This window comes from Cupressus sempervirens, chromosome 4, assembly GCF_028749045.1.
Source record: "Cupressus sempervirens isolate cs-2001-9-10 chromosome 4, ASM2874904v1, whole genome shotgun sequence".
In the NCBI taxonomy this organism is placed as follows: domain Eukaryota; kingdom Viridiplantae; phylum Streptophyta; class Pinopsida; order Cupressales; family Cupressaceae; genus Cupressus; species Cupressus sempervirens.
This window is the reverse complement of record NC_143121.1, coordinates 832,556,008-832,574,952: the sequence shown is the minus strand read 5'-3', so window position 1 is coordinate 832,574,952 and position 18,945 is coordinate 832,556,008. Positions and strand designations below refer to the sequence as shown.

The 18,945-nt window shown below is 35.3% G+C and overlaps 1 pseudogene; it reads right to left on the bottom strand.

The window, feature by feature from the left end:
• LOC149563967 (uncharacterized) overlaps positions 1–18,945 on the bottom strand; it is a 254,586-nt pseudogene that overhangs the window by 183,546 nt on the left and 52,095 nt on the right.

Sequence of the window (18,945 nt, the reverse complement as noted above, 5' to 3'; positions counted from 1 at the left end):
ATTTGGAGAGACTTTGGATTTGGGATTGTTCTAAAGCAAGGAACTAGATAGATTCGGTTGTAGTGGGGGAGCTTGGATGATTTTTTGATGAGGCAGTGACTACGCTAAGTATGCCTTGAGCTGGGAGATTTCTGCTTTTTTGACATTTTGACCAAAGTTGGCAAACATTCATTCAAAAGCTATGAACAAACAAGAAAACAAAATTTTGAAGCAAGCACGTCAAACACACCAACATCCTAGGAAGCTTTCTACAAGGATAAAATTTGTTATAGCTAGGGAGTCCTTGATATACGCAAGGTACGTGAGGCCCAAATCCGTAGATGAAACCAAAAAGATGTCACACAGTCGAGAAGAGCGGTAACCCACTTCTCCTCTTTCACTTCTCAAGGGTATAAAGTTTCTTGAGGCTTAGCCCGAGTGACAAAATCTTGATTCCAAGAGAAGTGTCTTTCGATTCTCCTCCCTATTTTTATACTCTACCGGAACGCTAGAGTTGAGGTCATCCCAAGGGGTGATGAAATCTCCAAGGAGGCCTCCTAAAAAGTGTAAAACAAGACCACATACATGATCTTGGGCTTTAAAAGACATGCGTTTATTCCAATTGATGATTTAGATTTTGTAAGCTATGATTGAAGACACTTGTGATTGTGGTATACAATGTTCATTTCAATTTGACAGCATCGTCAGCATAATGAAAGTCGAGAGATTGTCAACATAAGAAATGCGAGCGCCATTGAAAATGCATCCAAACCATGCAATGTTCATTGATTGTTAGGCATTCAAGATTGAGTGTGAGTTTTTTTTAAGTCCAAAACAAAGATGTGTGAAACTGGATTGCCAAGCGCACGCCCAGAGGCCCTCCATGTCAAGATTTGTCCAATTTTTATGCCCAAATGAAGTGTGAGCAAGATTAATGCACATTCAAAGAATTTTCTAACTTAGAAAAACCACTAAAGACCCAAGTGAGTGGAGTTTGATCTTTGTGGAGCACTTAACACCCTCTTAGGTAGACCCATTCCCATAGATGGCGCTGAGATTGCAACCAATGGTTAAATTGATGGGTGATTAAAGATGGTGAGTCCAACTACAAACTTACTCAAAGCGTCTTTATTAGTTTTTATAACTTAAAAGATTTCAAAAATGTGAATTCTTTTTATGCCCCAAAAGATGATTATTTGATCTATGACATTCAAGATTGGAATTTTTGTTTTAATCATGCATTAATAAAAAAAAAAAAACTTGATTTTAATCCATGGCACTCAAGAGTGATTTTAGCAACATGCATTTAACGACAAGTGATTAAACATTCAAATTTTTTCCTTTGAGCATTCAAGATTGAGATTTTGTGTGTTATTTTAAGAACTTTGAAGTGCTTTGTTTTAACCTTAGATCATTCAAGATTGTTTTGGACTCAAAAGTGAAAATGACTCTTTGGACTTTGGTTTTCATTCAAGATTTTGTGTTCTAGTTTGCATATTTTAAACCCAAAAATGATATTCCTAGATTGTTTTGATGAATGAAAAACCTAAGAAACATTCAAGATTTTGCAACAAGAATTTGTTTAGAACAAATAACAAAGATTTTAGGACAATTTTTGGCAACCATTTAGGACTCTTAGTTTTCATGAAATTTTTAAAAGAACTTTAAAATATTTGCAAATGAGGTTCATTTTATCCTTGATTGATGCTTTGAGTTTGATTTAGATTTTAGTGTGCACTTAGTGTTGATTTTGAACCTTTTGAAATGGAAACTTGAAGTTCTTTTTAAATTCTCAAAAATGAAGTGTTCCTAACTTTGCATGAATGCATCTAAAACCTTGATGTTGTAAGGATGCAAATAATTGGATTGGTTTAGTTTCACTTGTTAAAAGATTTTTTTTTTTTTGCAAATTTTTAATTTTTTAATAGATTTAAGTATGATTTGGGGGTTCATTTTAAGCACTAAAAAGAAGTGTGTATGATTTTGCTTCCTTAAAAAAAAAAAATGGCCAAGATCTCCCACAAGAAGAAGAAGAAGAAGCAGATGGAATAAGAAGAATATAGACAAGAAGAGGAAGAAGAATTCCAAGTTCTTTGTCCACTTATAAGCTTGAAAAATCTGCAAATACTATGAGATAGATTATGAGTTCTTTTGTCTTTTTCATGCTCATGTGGACCTACAAAACCAATTTATACAATCTTACCAATCACAAAAACAATCAAAATTAGCCAAAATTAGCAAATGAGATATAAAACTTGACTAAAAAAGCTAATGAAGATGACCCATGCGGGGTCCCACCGAGCATGCCAAAATGTATATGAGCAATGTTAGTATGCTAATAGAAACTAAATTTAAATAAAGCTTCTACAAACTAAACAATATTCATAAACTTCAAGATAGACTAAGATGAACTCTCAATTGAGAATATGAGCCATTAATGAGCTCTCTCAATGAGAAACTCTCTTGTTGAGTGGCTTTGTCTAAATAGATAGGATGTATGCTCAAGCTTATGATTCAAAAAAGGCTTCAAATGGAGTTGGAATTTGGGTGTGAGTGTATGGTTTTGATGTAAAATGGCTTCTTAAAATGGCATTATGACTTTACTTCATGGATTGTGTTAAAATGGCTTGGGAGAGGATTCCTTAAATAGGCAAAGGGTTTGAGGGATCAAGGGCTAAGATGCAAGGATGGGAAAAAGCTCATGGAGGGCTCAAATTGCATGAGAGGAGAGCACATGGATTGTGCTTTCTTACAGCCAATCAAGGAGTGACACATGTCACAGGGTGAGAGGATGGAGGAAAGAGAAAGGATGAGTCAACAAAGGAAGCTCAAGGGATAAAATCTTCATACAGACCCTCATAATGGCTTGTAAGAGCAATAAAAAGGCTTGGAAGAGTCATTTATGGCCTAGTGGGCTTCATAAAGTTTTATGGTTGGGATATTTTGAGGGAGATGAGAAGAATTTTGACTTGGGCTTGATTAGGAAGGTTTTAAGCTTTCTCAGGATTGTGCAAATGATTAGAGGATGGATTAGGATGGTTTAGGATTAGCTTAGAGATAGGCAAGTGGATGGCATTTAATGAGGGTGGGTGAAGGAGGAGATATTTGTTAACTTTGGCTTGGGTTAGTAAGTCTTAACCCATGTTTAGGGAATGTGAAAAGGTTAGGAGGGGATTAGGATTAGGTTTAAAGACATCTTTTAGAAGAGTCTAGACTTTGGATGAGGATAAAGACTTTCTAGAATAGTCTAGAACTTCCTAGGATGAGGATGAAGACTTTCTAGAAGAGTCTAAAACTTCTTAGGATGAGGATAAATTAGATTTTTAGGAAATAAATAAAATTTTATTTATTTCAAGGGTTTGGGTTGAGGAGATATTTATTAAAACTTTTTTAATAAACATGAGGATTAATATTTAATCTTAATTAAATATTTTTGAGTTGGGATTAGGGGTAAGAAATGATGGGATTAGTCTTTAATCAAAATTAAAGAAGGATTAGGAGATTTTGGAAGAGGTTAGTGGTCTTAAGGAAATTGGCCAAGTTTTGGGCAAAAAATTAATTTTTTATTTATTTTGAATTTTTTAGTCAATTTATTAATTAAATAATTAATAAATAAGGAAATAATGTTTAAATAAAATTTAAACATTTTTGGGAGGGATTCCTTAATTAAATATTTTTAATTAAGATAAAGGGATTTAATGACATAAAAATAAATAAATTAATTAAACAATTAATTAATAAATAAATAATGATGTCATCAGAAACTTTTTTCCAGAAAATAAAAATATTATTTTCTAAAAGATTTTTAGATGTCTACAATCTATACATCTAATTAGAATTTCTCCACATCATTGAGTGTGAACATAAAATATGTTTGTCTCGATTTGAAGTTGTCCTTTTCTAATCATTGCTTGATAAAGATCACCGTCTTATAATATTGCTACATTTCTTGTCTCTTGGTCAATACTCTTATCGGACTTCCTCGTTTTACCACCATCTATATTCATTGATTACCTTCCTTTATCTCTGACATGTCATGAATTATGCTTCTTCCTTACTTGTCTGGCACCTTATATGCTGACTGGAATGTTTCATGACAAAACACATCCTTTTATTATTTTCATCTATTGTTTACTGTCTATATGAAGCCAATCATTGTTCTAAAGGAGTATTTGTAAAAACTTCATTATATGTCATTCTCGATATTTTAATATTATAATCAAATGCATTGCTATCAATTATATATTCCTATCAATGTAAGGGACTCCATAGAACTAAATTTGATTGCCTGTTGGTAATCTTGAATATGATCAAGCCAAGCCACTCGTGGATCCTTCATAGCTCTCATCTCTTATTTGTATTAATGATAATTTAGTATAACATTCTTGTTAAAATATTCTCACCAAACTATTCAACTATTTACTTACAGACTTACTGAGATGAATGACCTACCTTGGACATCAATGACAATACTTCCATCATAAGAAATCATGGAAGTAGGCATAGAGAGTTTTTATCAAAATTACAACCAACACTGCAGCAACATATTAGCAGACGGGTGACTTATTTGCAAAAAGAAACTACCATATGGTGACTCGTGCCATTCATTGTTCTGAGTTTAGTCTTCTACTTGAAGAATAGGAAAACTTGGATGTGTGAAAACTATGATTTAAAAGGCAAAAATCACCACCAAATACATCTTACAAGCAACCTAATAGACATCATTTTTTAGCAGTTGCAAATTTAAAAGGGTGCACTAGTAAGTTTGCTTCTTTCCGTAGTTTCGTAGGAGAATATATGCTTGCCATATTCTTTTAACGCCACGTAATAACCACCACCAACAAAATTAAAGTTTTTAAATGAAATAAATCGCAAGGCAATGTCCTTGTCACTTTTCAATAGCCCAGATCCCAAGCTGGGCGAGGGTGACAAAACAAGGTGATAGGACAACACCAACTATCTGGAAAGCAGGGACTTAAAAGAAAAATACTCTTGGTGGCAATGCCAACCAGAATTTTACTTCTTCGTTGGATTGTGCCATGCAAGAACTGAAAGGAAAGCACTTCAATGTTTAGTAAATGGAGTGTAGAATTACAATGAACGAATACACTTCTCACAAACATTTTTACTTATTCAGTGCTAAGTGCAATTACAACAGCTATAGCTTCTTCCATTTATTCAGTGGTGAGTGTAATCAGAACCACTTCTACTTATTCAGTGGTCAGTGCAACCACAACACTCATGAGCCACAACCACTTTCACTTATTCAGTGGAGAATGCAATTTCAATAATTATAGCCACTTCCACTTCTTCAAAGATGAGTGCAATTATAACAGAATGTGGAGTGACACTACTAGTGGTACACCATCCAAGGGATTACAAGGTTAGATCAAAAGCATTACAAACATAATATAGAAAGATCGACTGCTAAATGTGTTGAGAGAGTCATTTAAATTATGCCTTTCATTGAGTATCAAGTAAGAGTCTAGCTATCATAGTTTAAAAATTAAATATCAAGATACAAAAAGAATTCATTAAAAGCATTTACAAAATCTTTATTTCTAGGGGGTAAAAACAAATTTCTCTTATGAGTATTTGTAATCTGTTAAAAGTAGCAAAAACAGATAAAATACATGACTATATAAATCTTCTAAAAGAAAAGCACCAGAAAACTAATACCTCAAAATTACGTGCCAAAAATCCAACCAAAGGCTTGTCCTTTTCATCTCTGCTCGACTTGAAAAGCCCCAATAAAACATTCCATCGATTCAAAGCCATATATAATAGTGCACAATCCTTAGGATCTTTTCTTTTCAGATATTGTGCCCAAGCAAGTTTCTCCATCTGCAAAGTACCTACAGTCATTATTTGGAAGCTCTTCTCTAAAGAAGAAAATTGGGAATATCTTATAGCAAGATCTGGCACGTAAGCATATGCTCATCAATTGTGAAGTAAAGAAAATAAATCCTTATAGGAACCCTGAAATGTCTACTAAGAATTTTCTGGTGACCTAAAGCAAATACAATGCAAATCTAAGATATGACTACCCATTTTGGAGATAAGAAACCAAATGCCAGAACATCTAAAACAGCTTTAGAAAGACTAAATTTTCTCTGTTTCATCTAGACAAGATACTTTACTCATCAGTTAGTGGAATAACCAGCAAGAAATAACTCAAATAAGAAGATAAAACAAAAGCTATACAAGAAAGGGATGTTGCTTCACGAGAGTCACATGAGAGCTGATGGGGCATGGCAGCACAAAAAAAATTGGGGGAAAAATCGGCGAACCAAATGATTAAGAGTTTTTGAAAAAAATGTAAAAATTTTGGATATCAAAAGGTAAGTTTTTTTTTTTTTTTTTTAAATTTCATGTTAATTCAATAGTATAGAGATATACAAAGAAAATAAAATGAGAGCTTAGCCCATGAATCATGGAAAACAAAATTTTATCATTTATGTTCATATTGCTGTTTACATTATGTTTTGCAGTGTGTATTACGTACCAAATAAATTATAATGAAATGCTAATAGTTTTCAAATGATATTCTTACACACAAGATCATTGTTTTTTGTGTTCAAGATTTAAAACTTTTCAACCCAGTTCCAATGAACAATGACATCAGGTGGTCAATATACAATACCAGCAAAAATAACAACCTCAGCGTATTTAATTAAATAATAATCATAACTCACCCATCTTGTGAAAATGACTAAAGAAGTGTCAGAATCAAAATTTGGGAGCATGAGTAACCCTAATTAAGAAAGACTATTAATGAACCTAACAAGGTGACTTACTAAAAATAGGTGCTCCCAAGATTCTTGGAGCCCAACTCAAAACCCAAAACTAAAAACTAAGAGCATCACTCAACTCCTCTAACTCATTTGAGATCATTGAAACAATCTGTTGACTTGCTATAAATAGTAAGTCCCTCAAAACTCACCACTGGCCACTGGAGAGCCTAATAACTCCATAACGAGGTCCTCTAAACACCAGTATAAACCTACAAGTACCCAATGATGGATTGAATCCATCAACTCTACCACAACTAAAAAATGGGTACATTGCAGATTATGGCTTTGGGGTTTGTAGTTAGGTGAAGAGAAGGAAATTGTCAAAATGGTGATAGAAACCATTGTTCCATGAGAATTTCTTGGGGTCATGGATAACATTCTTGAGCAGTCAATCCTAAGATTGGGGATAAATCTGTCTAATCAACAAGGTGGATCGGAGAAGATTGAATGTACCAAATACACCCCATATGTCTGGCAGTTTGATGAGAAACATTGGAGGCAAAGATTCAAGGAGGCCCCCCGTGGCTGGTTAGTACTAAAATTGGTTGTAATGATTCACTTCCTAGATAAGGACATCAAAGAAATGAAGCAGGTGAGTGGATGGATAGAGAAGGACGATAAGAGAATGAACAAATGGCTCCAGGCATGCAGAGATGAACAGGGCAGGAAGAATGATGTTGGGATGCCTAAGTTCAATGAGGCGAGACTGAATGAGTGGTTATGTGCATGCAATGGTGAAGGAATGAACACAGTGTAGCACTAGCAAGATGAGGAAGCTGAGAATGCAGGGTTCCTATAATATTGTTTGTCTCTAGGTGATGCTTTATGAAAGTTGAAATTTTCTGTTTATAATGGGTCTGACCTTTTCTTGTAGACTGTGTAATGGTTTCTGGGGTTAGTGGGATGAAAGAATGTCATGTTTCTTTCTAAAAAAATATGTAGGCATCTCTGTAAATGTCAAGGAAGGGTCCTGGTGATTGTGTCCTTTTGGCTCTTAGTTTAAATGTTAAATGTTAATTGTAAATCATTTAGAACTGATCTTTTGTTTCTTGGGGTCCCAGCAATTTTGGAGTTTGAAATATGAAGACGTGGGTGGTCTCTGGTGTAGTGCAGGGCTAAGGTTTAGGCCATTGACATCTTGGTAGTGAAAATTGAAAATGATCATGCCAAAAGTGGTGGGGATGAGTTTGATGGTGCAGTCGGATGGTGGTGTTTTGTTCAGACAATTGATCTTTAATTTGTAATGCTTTTACTTTATTAATAAAATTAATCCTATTACCGAGAATAAACATAGACTAAATTGAATCTACAAAAAAATTGTGTTATCATATTAAACCCTAGCACAATTGATTTACTATAGTATTTATAACTTGAATAAATAACATATCAGCATGCCAAAAACTGACTCAACAAGGTTGAATGCTTATCAAGCTTTTGAGTTTGAGATAGATAATGATCTTGAAAGATCTATGATAGATGCCCTTGCTGATCTGCTGTAGTTTTTAAATTAATAAACTATATTTTCCTTTGATTTCTTTGATGGTCTTTGAGAATAGATAGAAGTTGCAGAAGGTTTTGTTTTTGTTTTGTATTTTTTGATAGTTTTCACAATAGTAATGAATAATGAACAATAAACATGAGAGGAGTCTGAAAATAAATAAGAACATAGAACCAAATCAAAATTGCTATAAATTGTACCAGGCGGATTTCTAATTTATAAAGCCAAATAATAAATCCAATGCAGTTCCAAGGAGCTTACATCCAACAATGATGCCAAACTGTTGCAAATGGCAGCCGTAAGACTGCAAGGAATCACGATCCAGCTGAAAGAATCAATCTGTAACAGTGAAACCATAAATTTGCAACCTAAATCCACAATAAAGAATGGTGTACTCTATCCCTGATAGCAATGCACACTATCTAAAGAGTCCAATGCCAATAACTGCTGAGGGCTACATCTCAGCCAATCCAGAACCTGGGGTTTGCATCCCAGATGAAGAATTGCTCTCTCAGAGCCAATTCACAAAACCAAGTTTTTCAATATGCAAAAGATAAGAAGAAATTAGGTCTCCATCTCCTTATATCCCCTTCCAATTGTAAATTGAACCCTAAAGGGAAATTACACTTTGCCCTTTAAATAAAATATAATAAAATAACATTTTTCCAATTAAAGTTGTCCATGCTATAGGAAAAACATTACTTTATTAAAATTCCATAGCTAAAGGCACCAAAAAGTCTACAGATAGTAAAAATCATGTATAATATTTTGAGACCTTTCCAATGAGCTATAACACATAGGTGTACTTGATCAACTGACGCCAAAATCCACTTATTACTCCAAAATGGTTATATTATTAACCTTATTTTAATTTATTTAATCACCAACTTAGGAAATATTTAAATATATTAAAATATTTCCCAAATGGTCCCAAAAGGCCCAAAATGACCAATCAAACATGAATCTAACCTTGTCACCTGTCTGTGACTGATGCCGGACAAGATGGCTCAACTGGCAATCCATCCCTAAAATCTAGGGATGCTCTTAAATAGTAGGAGATAGCCCCAATCAACCGAAATTGAGTCCCAATGACTCCCCTACTATGTGCACCTCTGAGAGAACTATCATTGAACTGGAAGTTCCTCCTAAAAAATAAGAGATGCACTCAGTCTCCAAAACGTACGCCGAGGTCTCCAAATGCCTCCTAGACCACTCCTAGTCAATCCCTACAAATTAGGAATCCCTCCTAACTGTAGGAAACTATTGTCTACAGCTCCAAACTACTTGGGAAGCTCATGCATGACTCTCAAAGCCCCTAGGTTGGTTCCCTCTATGCTTTGTTGGTCTATGGGAACCAGATAATAGACCAACCTTGCTAGAAATGTTGTCACTAAGGAAGGGCAAAAATTGGGGACATGACAGTCCTCCCTTCCCAAAGATTGCTTGTCCTCAAGCAATGTCAATCCAACTCCACAAATAGTAGGCAAGTCCATACCATAACCAAGAATGATCCTAGGGTCCCAAGCCATCCTGGAAGGTTTGTAGTTCCATCTTCTAGAAGCATTTTCCTGCACTACACCTAAACAAGTAGCCTCATCAAAACCCCGTGAAGGAAGAGCAATCAAATACTGTACCAACTCTGTCAACTCCTCAATGAATTGCTCTCTGAAAGAGCCAAAATGGAACACTAAAGGAGGAAACTCTAGTAAGCCTACATTGGCTTCCACATCCTCAACTATTGAACTGCAAATCCAAGTGATTCCAGGATTCTAAATTCGCCTCAAAAGGGAACCACAATGCTGACGCTTCGTCACTCTGATATAAATATTAGTGAACCACAAGTTGTAAAGCAATTCATTAGGACCCTGAAGCACCAATGTATCAATGAGACCAAGGCCCAAATCCAAAACCAAAATACCAAATGTATTGAATGAGATGAAGAAGTATCTCAACTGCACTCCATGAAACATACATACAATGAAGCAGACCAGCAAGGTGTGAAAGTGAACTCCCATAAACCAGTATTCCAACCCACATGACCACTTAACAATGCTGCTATAATTCTGACCAGCAACTCGAATGATATCATAGACGTCATCATACCAATTCCAAACAACAAATGTCCCAAAGAAACACCCCTCAATGCCCTCATACTGAATCATGGATGTAGTCAATGCCAAGTCAAGTAGTAAATGATTCCAGCTTGGACAACCACTAGTCCATAAGGAATCGAAGACTATGGAATCACCAATCAACAAGGATACCACTACCATATCAATGGATGTAGATGACAAACTCGAAGATGAAGTATGTATGCCATCATGAGAAAAACCAAAGCATGTGTCATTTGTACCCAACATTGTAGGATTATCAATTCCTGAATCCCATATCAATCTGAGAAATGTTGCTCCAACCAACCACTATGCTACTCTGATGTAAACATCTGTATACCAAAAGTGAAGCAACTCAATATGAATCCACTAAAGAAATGCCCAACACATGTTGATACCAAGATCCAAAATCTTTGCACTAACACATCCCTTCGGCATGTTGATACTCATTATGTTGTTGTTGTGAAACTGTACCTCATCCAACCAACTAAAAAATTCACTCCAAATGAAACCACAATTACTACCAACAACCAATGCTATTAGGAATTCACAAATGAACCAATCATCGGCAAGGAAAGTTTGTTGAATACTTTTTCAACTCTTCCAAATAGCTACTGTAACTTTACCTATATTTCCACAAATTAGTGTGCCTTCATTAAAGGTTGTTAAGTAAATGTTTTGTTTAACCATGTAACCAACGAAGTCCCTTATATTCTGATCTTGAAAGCCAAATGTAAATTTAAAAAGTTTGAATCTTCAATCAAAAGGTATATCGCTGCCCTATCATATGGAAGAGGTGATAAACCCATTGATGATTGAGAGATGTTTCTAATTCTCAACAAAGATAGGCTCTTTGTGGCTGGTCCACTAGGTATGCAACTTAATATGTCATCAACTCTTTCTAGGGAAGGATCAACTTCACACTTGAACACCCCAACTTGAATGTAACCAACCCAAGGTTCAAAGTTGGACTCATGAGATGAAAGAGAATTTCTGTTCAAAGTCAAAAAATCAGAAGTATGTTCATACATTTTCACAATGTTTTTGCGGTCTTCTCTTGCCTCCCCTTCCAATGTAGGTGACTCCTCTAAAGGTGTTGGTCCATGGGGTGTGTTCAAATGAATATAACATGTCCCATTAACTACCTTAGCTGCCCAAAATTTGATCCATACCTCTATCTCCATAACTGATATGTTTTTCATTACTAACAAACTCCAAGATGTAGTATGCCAAACAAACCAAACATTATCAAAATGCAATATCTTCTTAGTAAGCAGCCTCTTAGTCTCCCTAATCATCTCTTTAAGACAAGATGATTCATATGATCTTAACAATTGTCCTTCCATTGTAGATGATACATGACTAACCAAATCAGAATCAATAATGTTCCATTCCACACAAATGAAAATAACACTTGTGGCTGGTCCATCAAGTGTGAAACTAATATCATCATTGTTTGGAGCCTTTAAGCAGCTCTTTAAAAGAGGAACGTCATAAACTTTATGATGCACACTAGACCAAACTGAGTTTTCTAAATCATAACTCTTTTCCTCTTCGCACATCTCAACATGCTCTTCTTGTGGACTTACCTCAAGAAGCTCTTCCCTTGTATGCTCAACATCCTCACTTTCTTCCCTTGGAAGAAATAAGGATCTAATGTATGACTCTCTTTGTCTTCTTGCATTATCAAGCTGATTGCATCTTTCCTTGACCTCTTGTAAGTGTTGTCTTGCTTGGGCAGCAAGCATCTTGGCCTTCTTAACTCTATGTGACCATCCATTGTACGTCTCTTGAGCCTTTTTCACATCTTCCAAGGTGGGATAAACACAATCAAAACCTTTGTGGTTTGAATCCACAATATAAATCTCATGTGCAACACACTTAACCTGAGTACCATCATAGGAAGACTCAACAACCTCATTACCTTCATGTGAAATGGATGATACCACATGACTAGAGCTACTATTGCAAAAATTAGAATAGGGATCAGACCTTGGAGACATGCTTTCAGTATCCCTAATGGACTGATCTATGATTGTAATCTCTTCCATTTTGTGATCAACTTGATGAATCAATGGTGTGCTATGTGTCTCCTCCTAATCTAGAGTTATTTCTTCTTTAGGAATCCCACATGATGACTAACTTTTGTTTTTCATAGGCTGCAACTCAAATGATAACACATCTTCATGCCTTTCTTCTGCATACCCTGCAAGTGACTAATCCATTATGGTGTTTTTATCATGAACATGGATAGGTTGATACAAATCTTCTTTCTCACATGAAATCATATCATCAACTATGGCATGGTATTCCTTTTTTGCAAGCTTAACCTTATGAAATTTTTTTGGATGCATGTCAATTTAATCTTTGAAATGAAAGTTCTCCTAACATATTGAGGAAGAGTATTATACTCCTGAAGTATGCTAATTACTTCCGTTTTCTTGTCTAGTGGCAATGGATCCTTTCTAGAAGAAGATGATGATCCACTAGTAGGTCCAAATTTCCTTGATATAGAATCATTGAATTGTTGCAATTGAAGCTTAAATTTTTGTTGTAACTGTTCCCATTCTTTCCACAGGGTTATATCTCTTAACAATTTTGCCATAATGAACTACCACACTGACCAACTGAAACTAACATGCCAAAGCAAAAATCGACCCTGTACTGCTAATATGAATTATCAAAACTTTTGATCTAGTACCCCAATGCCAAAATGAATTATCAAAAATTTTTAGCCAGTACCCAGATGCTGAAATGAATTATCAAAACCTTTTATCCAATACCCAGATGCCAAAATGAATTATCAAAACTTTTAAGCTAGTACCCAGATGCTGAAATGAATTATCAAAACTTTTTATCCAATACCCAGATGCCAAAATCTATTGTGACAATTTCTCACAAACCCTATACGCTGGCAGGATGTAGGCGCTGATACCACTAAAAGATCCCTGATAGATGCCCTTGCTGATCTGCTGTAGTTTTTAAATTAATAAACTATATTTTCTTGTGATTTCTTTGATGGTCTTTGAGAATAGACAGAAGTTGCAGAAGGTTTTGTTTTTGTTTGGTGTTTTCTGATAGTTTTCACAATAGTAATGAATAATGAACAATAAACATGAGAGGAGACTGAAAATAAATAAGAACATAGAACCAAATCAGAATTGCTATAAATCGCACTAGGCAAATTTCTGATTTATAAAGCCAAATAATAAATCCAATGCAGTTCCAAGGAGCTTACATCCAACAATGATGCCAAACTATTGCAAATGGCAGCCGTAAGACTGCAAGGAATCACGTCCCAGTTGAGAATCAATCTGTAAAGGTGAAACCATAAATTTGCAACTGAATCCACAATAGAGAATGGTGTACTCTATCCCTGATAGCAACACACACTGTCTAAAGAATCCAATGCCAATAACTGCTGAGGGCTACGTCCCAGCCAATCCAGAACCTGGGGTTTGCATCCCAGATGAAGAATTGCTCTCTTAGAGCCAATTCACAAAAAAAAGTTTTTCAATATGCAAAAAATAAGAAGAAATTAGGTCTCCATCTCCTTATATCCCCTTCGAATTGTAAATTGAACCCTAAAGGGAAATTACACTTTGCCCTTTAAATAAAATATAATAAAATAACATTTTTCCAATTAAAGTCATCCATGCTATAGGAAAAACATTACTTTATTAAAATTCCATAGCTGAAGGCACGAAAAATTCTATAGATAGTAAAAATCATGTATAATAATTTGAGACCTTTCCAACGAGCTATAACACATAGGTGTACCTGATCAACTGATGCCAAAATCCCCTTATTACTCCAAAATGGTTATATTATTAACCTTATTTAAATTTATTTAATCACCAACTTAGGAAATATTTAAATATATTAAAATATTTCCTAAATGGTCCCAAAAGGCCCAAAATGACCAATCAAACATGAATTTGACCTTGTCACCTATCTGTGACTGATGCCAGACAAGATGGGTCAACTGGCAGTCCATCCCTAAAATCTAGGGATGCTCCTAAAAAGTAGGAGACAACCCCAATCAACCAAAATTGAGTCCCAATGACTCCCCTACTATGTGCACCTCTGAGAGAACTGTCACTGAACTGGGAGTTCCTCCTAAAAAATAGGAGATGCACTCTAAGTCTCCAAAACATTCGTCAAGGTCTCCAAATGCCTCCTAGACCACTCCTAGTCAATCCCTACAAATTAGGAATCCCTCCTAAATTGTAGGAAACTATTGTCTACAGCTCCGAATTACTTGGGAAGCTCATGCATGACTCTCAAAGCCCCTGGGTTGGTTCCCTCTATGTTCTGCTGGCCTATGGGAACCAGATAATAGACCAACCTTGCTAGAAATGTTGTCACTAAGGAAGGGCAGAAATTGGGGACATGATAGATCTCTAATTATCATTACAAGAAGAATGTCACAGCGACACAATCAAAGTTTCCTCAAAAACATTCACTACAGATTTCTTCATGCAAGAGAACTCCTTTGTCATGGTTAGAGCTAAAGCAACATTTGACTATTAACATTCACAAATATGTTGATAGTACTAGAAACTAATCTTAATCCATTCTTGCTTAAAGTTGATGAAGTAAACTGTGTAATCATTACAATAGTTTGCAAAAGATTTCAACTGTGAATACATATCTGGGTGTTTACAAAAAATGGAGGCCATGTAGCTTGTGCACAATAACTAGGTTACAAGTGTAATAATGGTATTGATGGAGTCAAATTATAATTACATTAATGACATAAGTTTATACAGGATGTATGCAAAAGAGGAGTTATTGCTAGTACAGATAACAAATTCTAATAAAATGTCTCATCCAATTACCGTTTCGAAGACCTTACCAGGATGGTTTTGGTGTATTTAAAAACACTTTGTTTAAAAATTTAGTCAAAAAGAAATAAAATTCTATCAAAAAGAAGGAAAGGAAACAACTGTAAAGAAAAGGTAGTTCTTACCCTTGATCAAAGTGAAGTCACATTTGTAAACCAAAACCCCACTCCTAAACTTTGCAATGCAGGCCAGGATAATTCATCTGACAGGCATAAATCAAGAAAAACATCTTGACAATTTGATTGACAAGCCCATGCTTGTGTCATTGACTTTACTTTCAGTTCCTCAGTTGTTGCAGCTCTTCCCAATTTTTGCATTAAAGAAAGTCGTCTAAAATGCACCAACATCTAGAACCTTTTGCGTAGAACAATAAACAGAACCGTGAGTGGAGATTGTAAGAATATTGAGGAAAAGCTATTAGCACTTTGGTACAAGATATATTCTTGCAGGAATCAAGTAAAAAAATTATAAAAATTAAATAGTTTTTGAAGGAGCATATGAATTGGAATAAACTACTAATTTGATGGTGACAGTACAGATTAAATTTCATACTCTATTGATGGTTTGAAACAATAAATAAAAAAATCTGAAATAATTGTGGCTACAATAATGAATTAATACATTTTATTGTAGCCTAGCAAAGATTCAAAAGGCAATGAAAGAGATTACTTCTATTTTCCCAGGCAATAGGCAATAATACCATATAATACCGATTAGGGAACTAGGCTCTTAAATATTAACTATAACCACCAGACGAGCCAAATTCTACGCCATACATATTTATCACATAATTGATTTTATTCAGTAAGGAGAACCATATTGTGGTTGTTGCAGCTATCATCTTAAGTTCATATTCTTTGGACCTTCAAATAACTAGGCACCACAATATAACCAAGTGGGAATGTCATGATGTTGCCAATTACCTTTCATTTCAGCAATGCATTTAAATATTAATAAGAAAAATATGCATACTGATTCTATATTCAATGTCATTTTATGTGCATTAAGTGGCCACATAAATAATTGGAAAACTAATTTTGAAAAGAATATAAAGCTTTCAGGACCTACAAAGAATGAGACAACATTTGATAGCCAGAACCTCCTGCACTTATAAAGTTTAAATCTAAGTTAACAGTTTGGGTATGGGTGTGGGTGTAGGTGTGGGTGTGGGTGCAGGAGAAGGCATCAAAATCTAAGAGAGCATAGAAAACCTGGTGTATGAGCATGGGAATCTGTGTGTATGTGTGTGTGTGTGTGCATGTGCGAGTTCAATATTAAAAATTATAAGAACAGCAATACTCACAATTGACAATCAATAGAATATTTAAATAGATTATATCCATAAATCGCAAAAATAACAATAGTCTAGTCTCAAAATGTCATTACACAATGAAAATTCAAAACTAGATCTCAATATAACATCAAAAAGTTTCATCCAGATTAATCTTAAAATTAAATATTTTACTCTATACACATTTGATTATTCAATTTATCATTCCTACAGTTTACACTTAATTGCTTACATTGATTTAGTACACTTGGATTAACTTTGATGACGATGTTTTTTTTCACAACACTAGGTATAGATAGCTTGAAACAAAAAGCCTTCATTATTTTTTACTTTTTGGGAACAAAATATTAGACACAACTTTACCATGATAGAGAGTAAACTTTTGAGTACGGAGATTGATAACAAACTTCTGCCCTTCGCTCTCCATCGAGATTTTTTCTTCAAATTGTGATTGACCCTCACTGTCACCATCCCCTGTCGAGCATGGCATCATATCCTTTCTTTTTTTTGTGGAATCATCACAAAGTCCAACATGAACGGTTGTGTTCCTATAGTAACCTATTCAACCATTAATTTCCTCAAGGGATGGATTCCCTATTGGCCTTCATGTAGTAAATTGAAAGTTGGAGGCCACAAAGTTGGTTTTTCGAGTTTCTTCCACGTCTCCTTCGGAAGAACATTTACCCTAGACCCACCATCCACAATGGTATCCATTAGAATAGCTTTGAGGATGCCCATCTCTAAGACCCCAGGGTGTTAGTCATTATTTACTAGGAGCAACATCGGCTCCATTGCAGACCTAACAGGAAGATCAGTTCATTGTGTGGTACTAGGTTGTGCAGACAAGGTATTCAACAATGTTGTCCACAACTGAGGCATGGTATGAAGGAGGTCTTGGAACTTGATTAGTGCCTTTATTTGTAACATCTTCCTTAATATATTATGCTCTACTTCTATCTTCCCAAAAGTGGACACCTTCTCATGTGTCTCCTTCTGTACCTTTATTGTTTTCTTAATCTCTTCTCTGGCATACTATACCCTCTACTTCTCAGTACAAGGATTGAGATATGTTGCTTGCTTTGCTTAGGCATAAGTGATGACTAGTACCTCTTCTTCACCCATGCTTCCTTCAATGTTTAGAAGGTTAACATTAGGTTTTGATCACTTAACATCCTCATGGTCTCCAGAGACACACCATTAGCACAACTTCTATGGTGTGTCCTTTTGACAATCTCAAGCAAAGCAACCCCACTATTTACATGCTCAATAATGGATCATCAGTTGTCTAGTAGAATCATATTGTATACAACTTTTTTCCTTCTTGTCATTATTTCATCTCCCTTTGTGCCAATTTTTTCAAAACCTACCCAATGATGCATTGTCTTTTTGTCTGTTGGCATGTGTTTGCTACCTTGAAGATGGAAAGCTATCCTTGTGTAAAGAGAACTTATTGGGTCCTTGTCTTCATGAATTGTTGGCAATCCTTGTTGAAATGACCCATAACTTGACAAATGTTGCAAAATGTTCTTCAATGGCAAAACCCTCTATGTGCCCATTCTACTTTTAATCAATGCACCATAGTTCCCCTTGATCACTTTTGCCCAAACTCTCTTTCATAGATTTAAACTCCCTCATCATTTGTTCCATATCCTTTAAAAGAGCATGCACCTTCATTTTTTACTCATCATCATTGTTACTCTTTTCAAATGAGTCATCACTCTCGGATGAGGACTTGCTCCTCTTCTTAGAAGTTTTGTCTTCGCTTTCAAGATTCATGGCTCTATCATAAGCATCAACATAAAACATGGGCAGTACAATTTTCATTTACTTCCAGAGAGAAGGCTTCAATCCCTCCACAAACCATCTCTTTTTTAATCTATCAACAAGCTAGCTCTCCATCTTCCTTAGTAATTCCTTCAACCTCCAATTGTAAGCTCTCATGGTTTTCTTCTTCTCGTACTTCATACTGTAGATTCTGAAAACTATTTCATTGTCATCTTGAAACAAGCATAACACAATATAAAAATTCCTTCTTCAAGTTATTCCAGGTACTTATATTTGTCCATATCGAAGTACCAATCAATGGAAACTTTGTGTAGAGTTGTTGGAAACTGTTGGACCCATTCATCTTCATCAGTTACTCCATTCCTTAGCCAAATTGTCTCACATGTATGGAAATGTCTGACAGGGTCCTTCTTGTCACTAATAAATTTTGGTAGTTTTTATTTCTATATTGCCATCCTTCTACTAGTGTTACCTCTAGTTGGTTGCACTCCCAAACTGTGTGGGTTGGACCATGATGGATTGTGTTGACTATCCACACACCCAACCACACTATAGAGATAATAATGACCATATGTACTTGAATTACTATCACCAACTCCAACCTCTGATAAACTATCCTAAGTGTGCAGATAATGCAAGT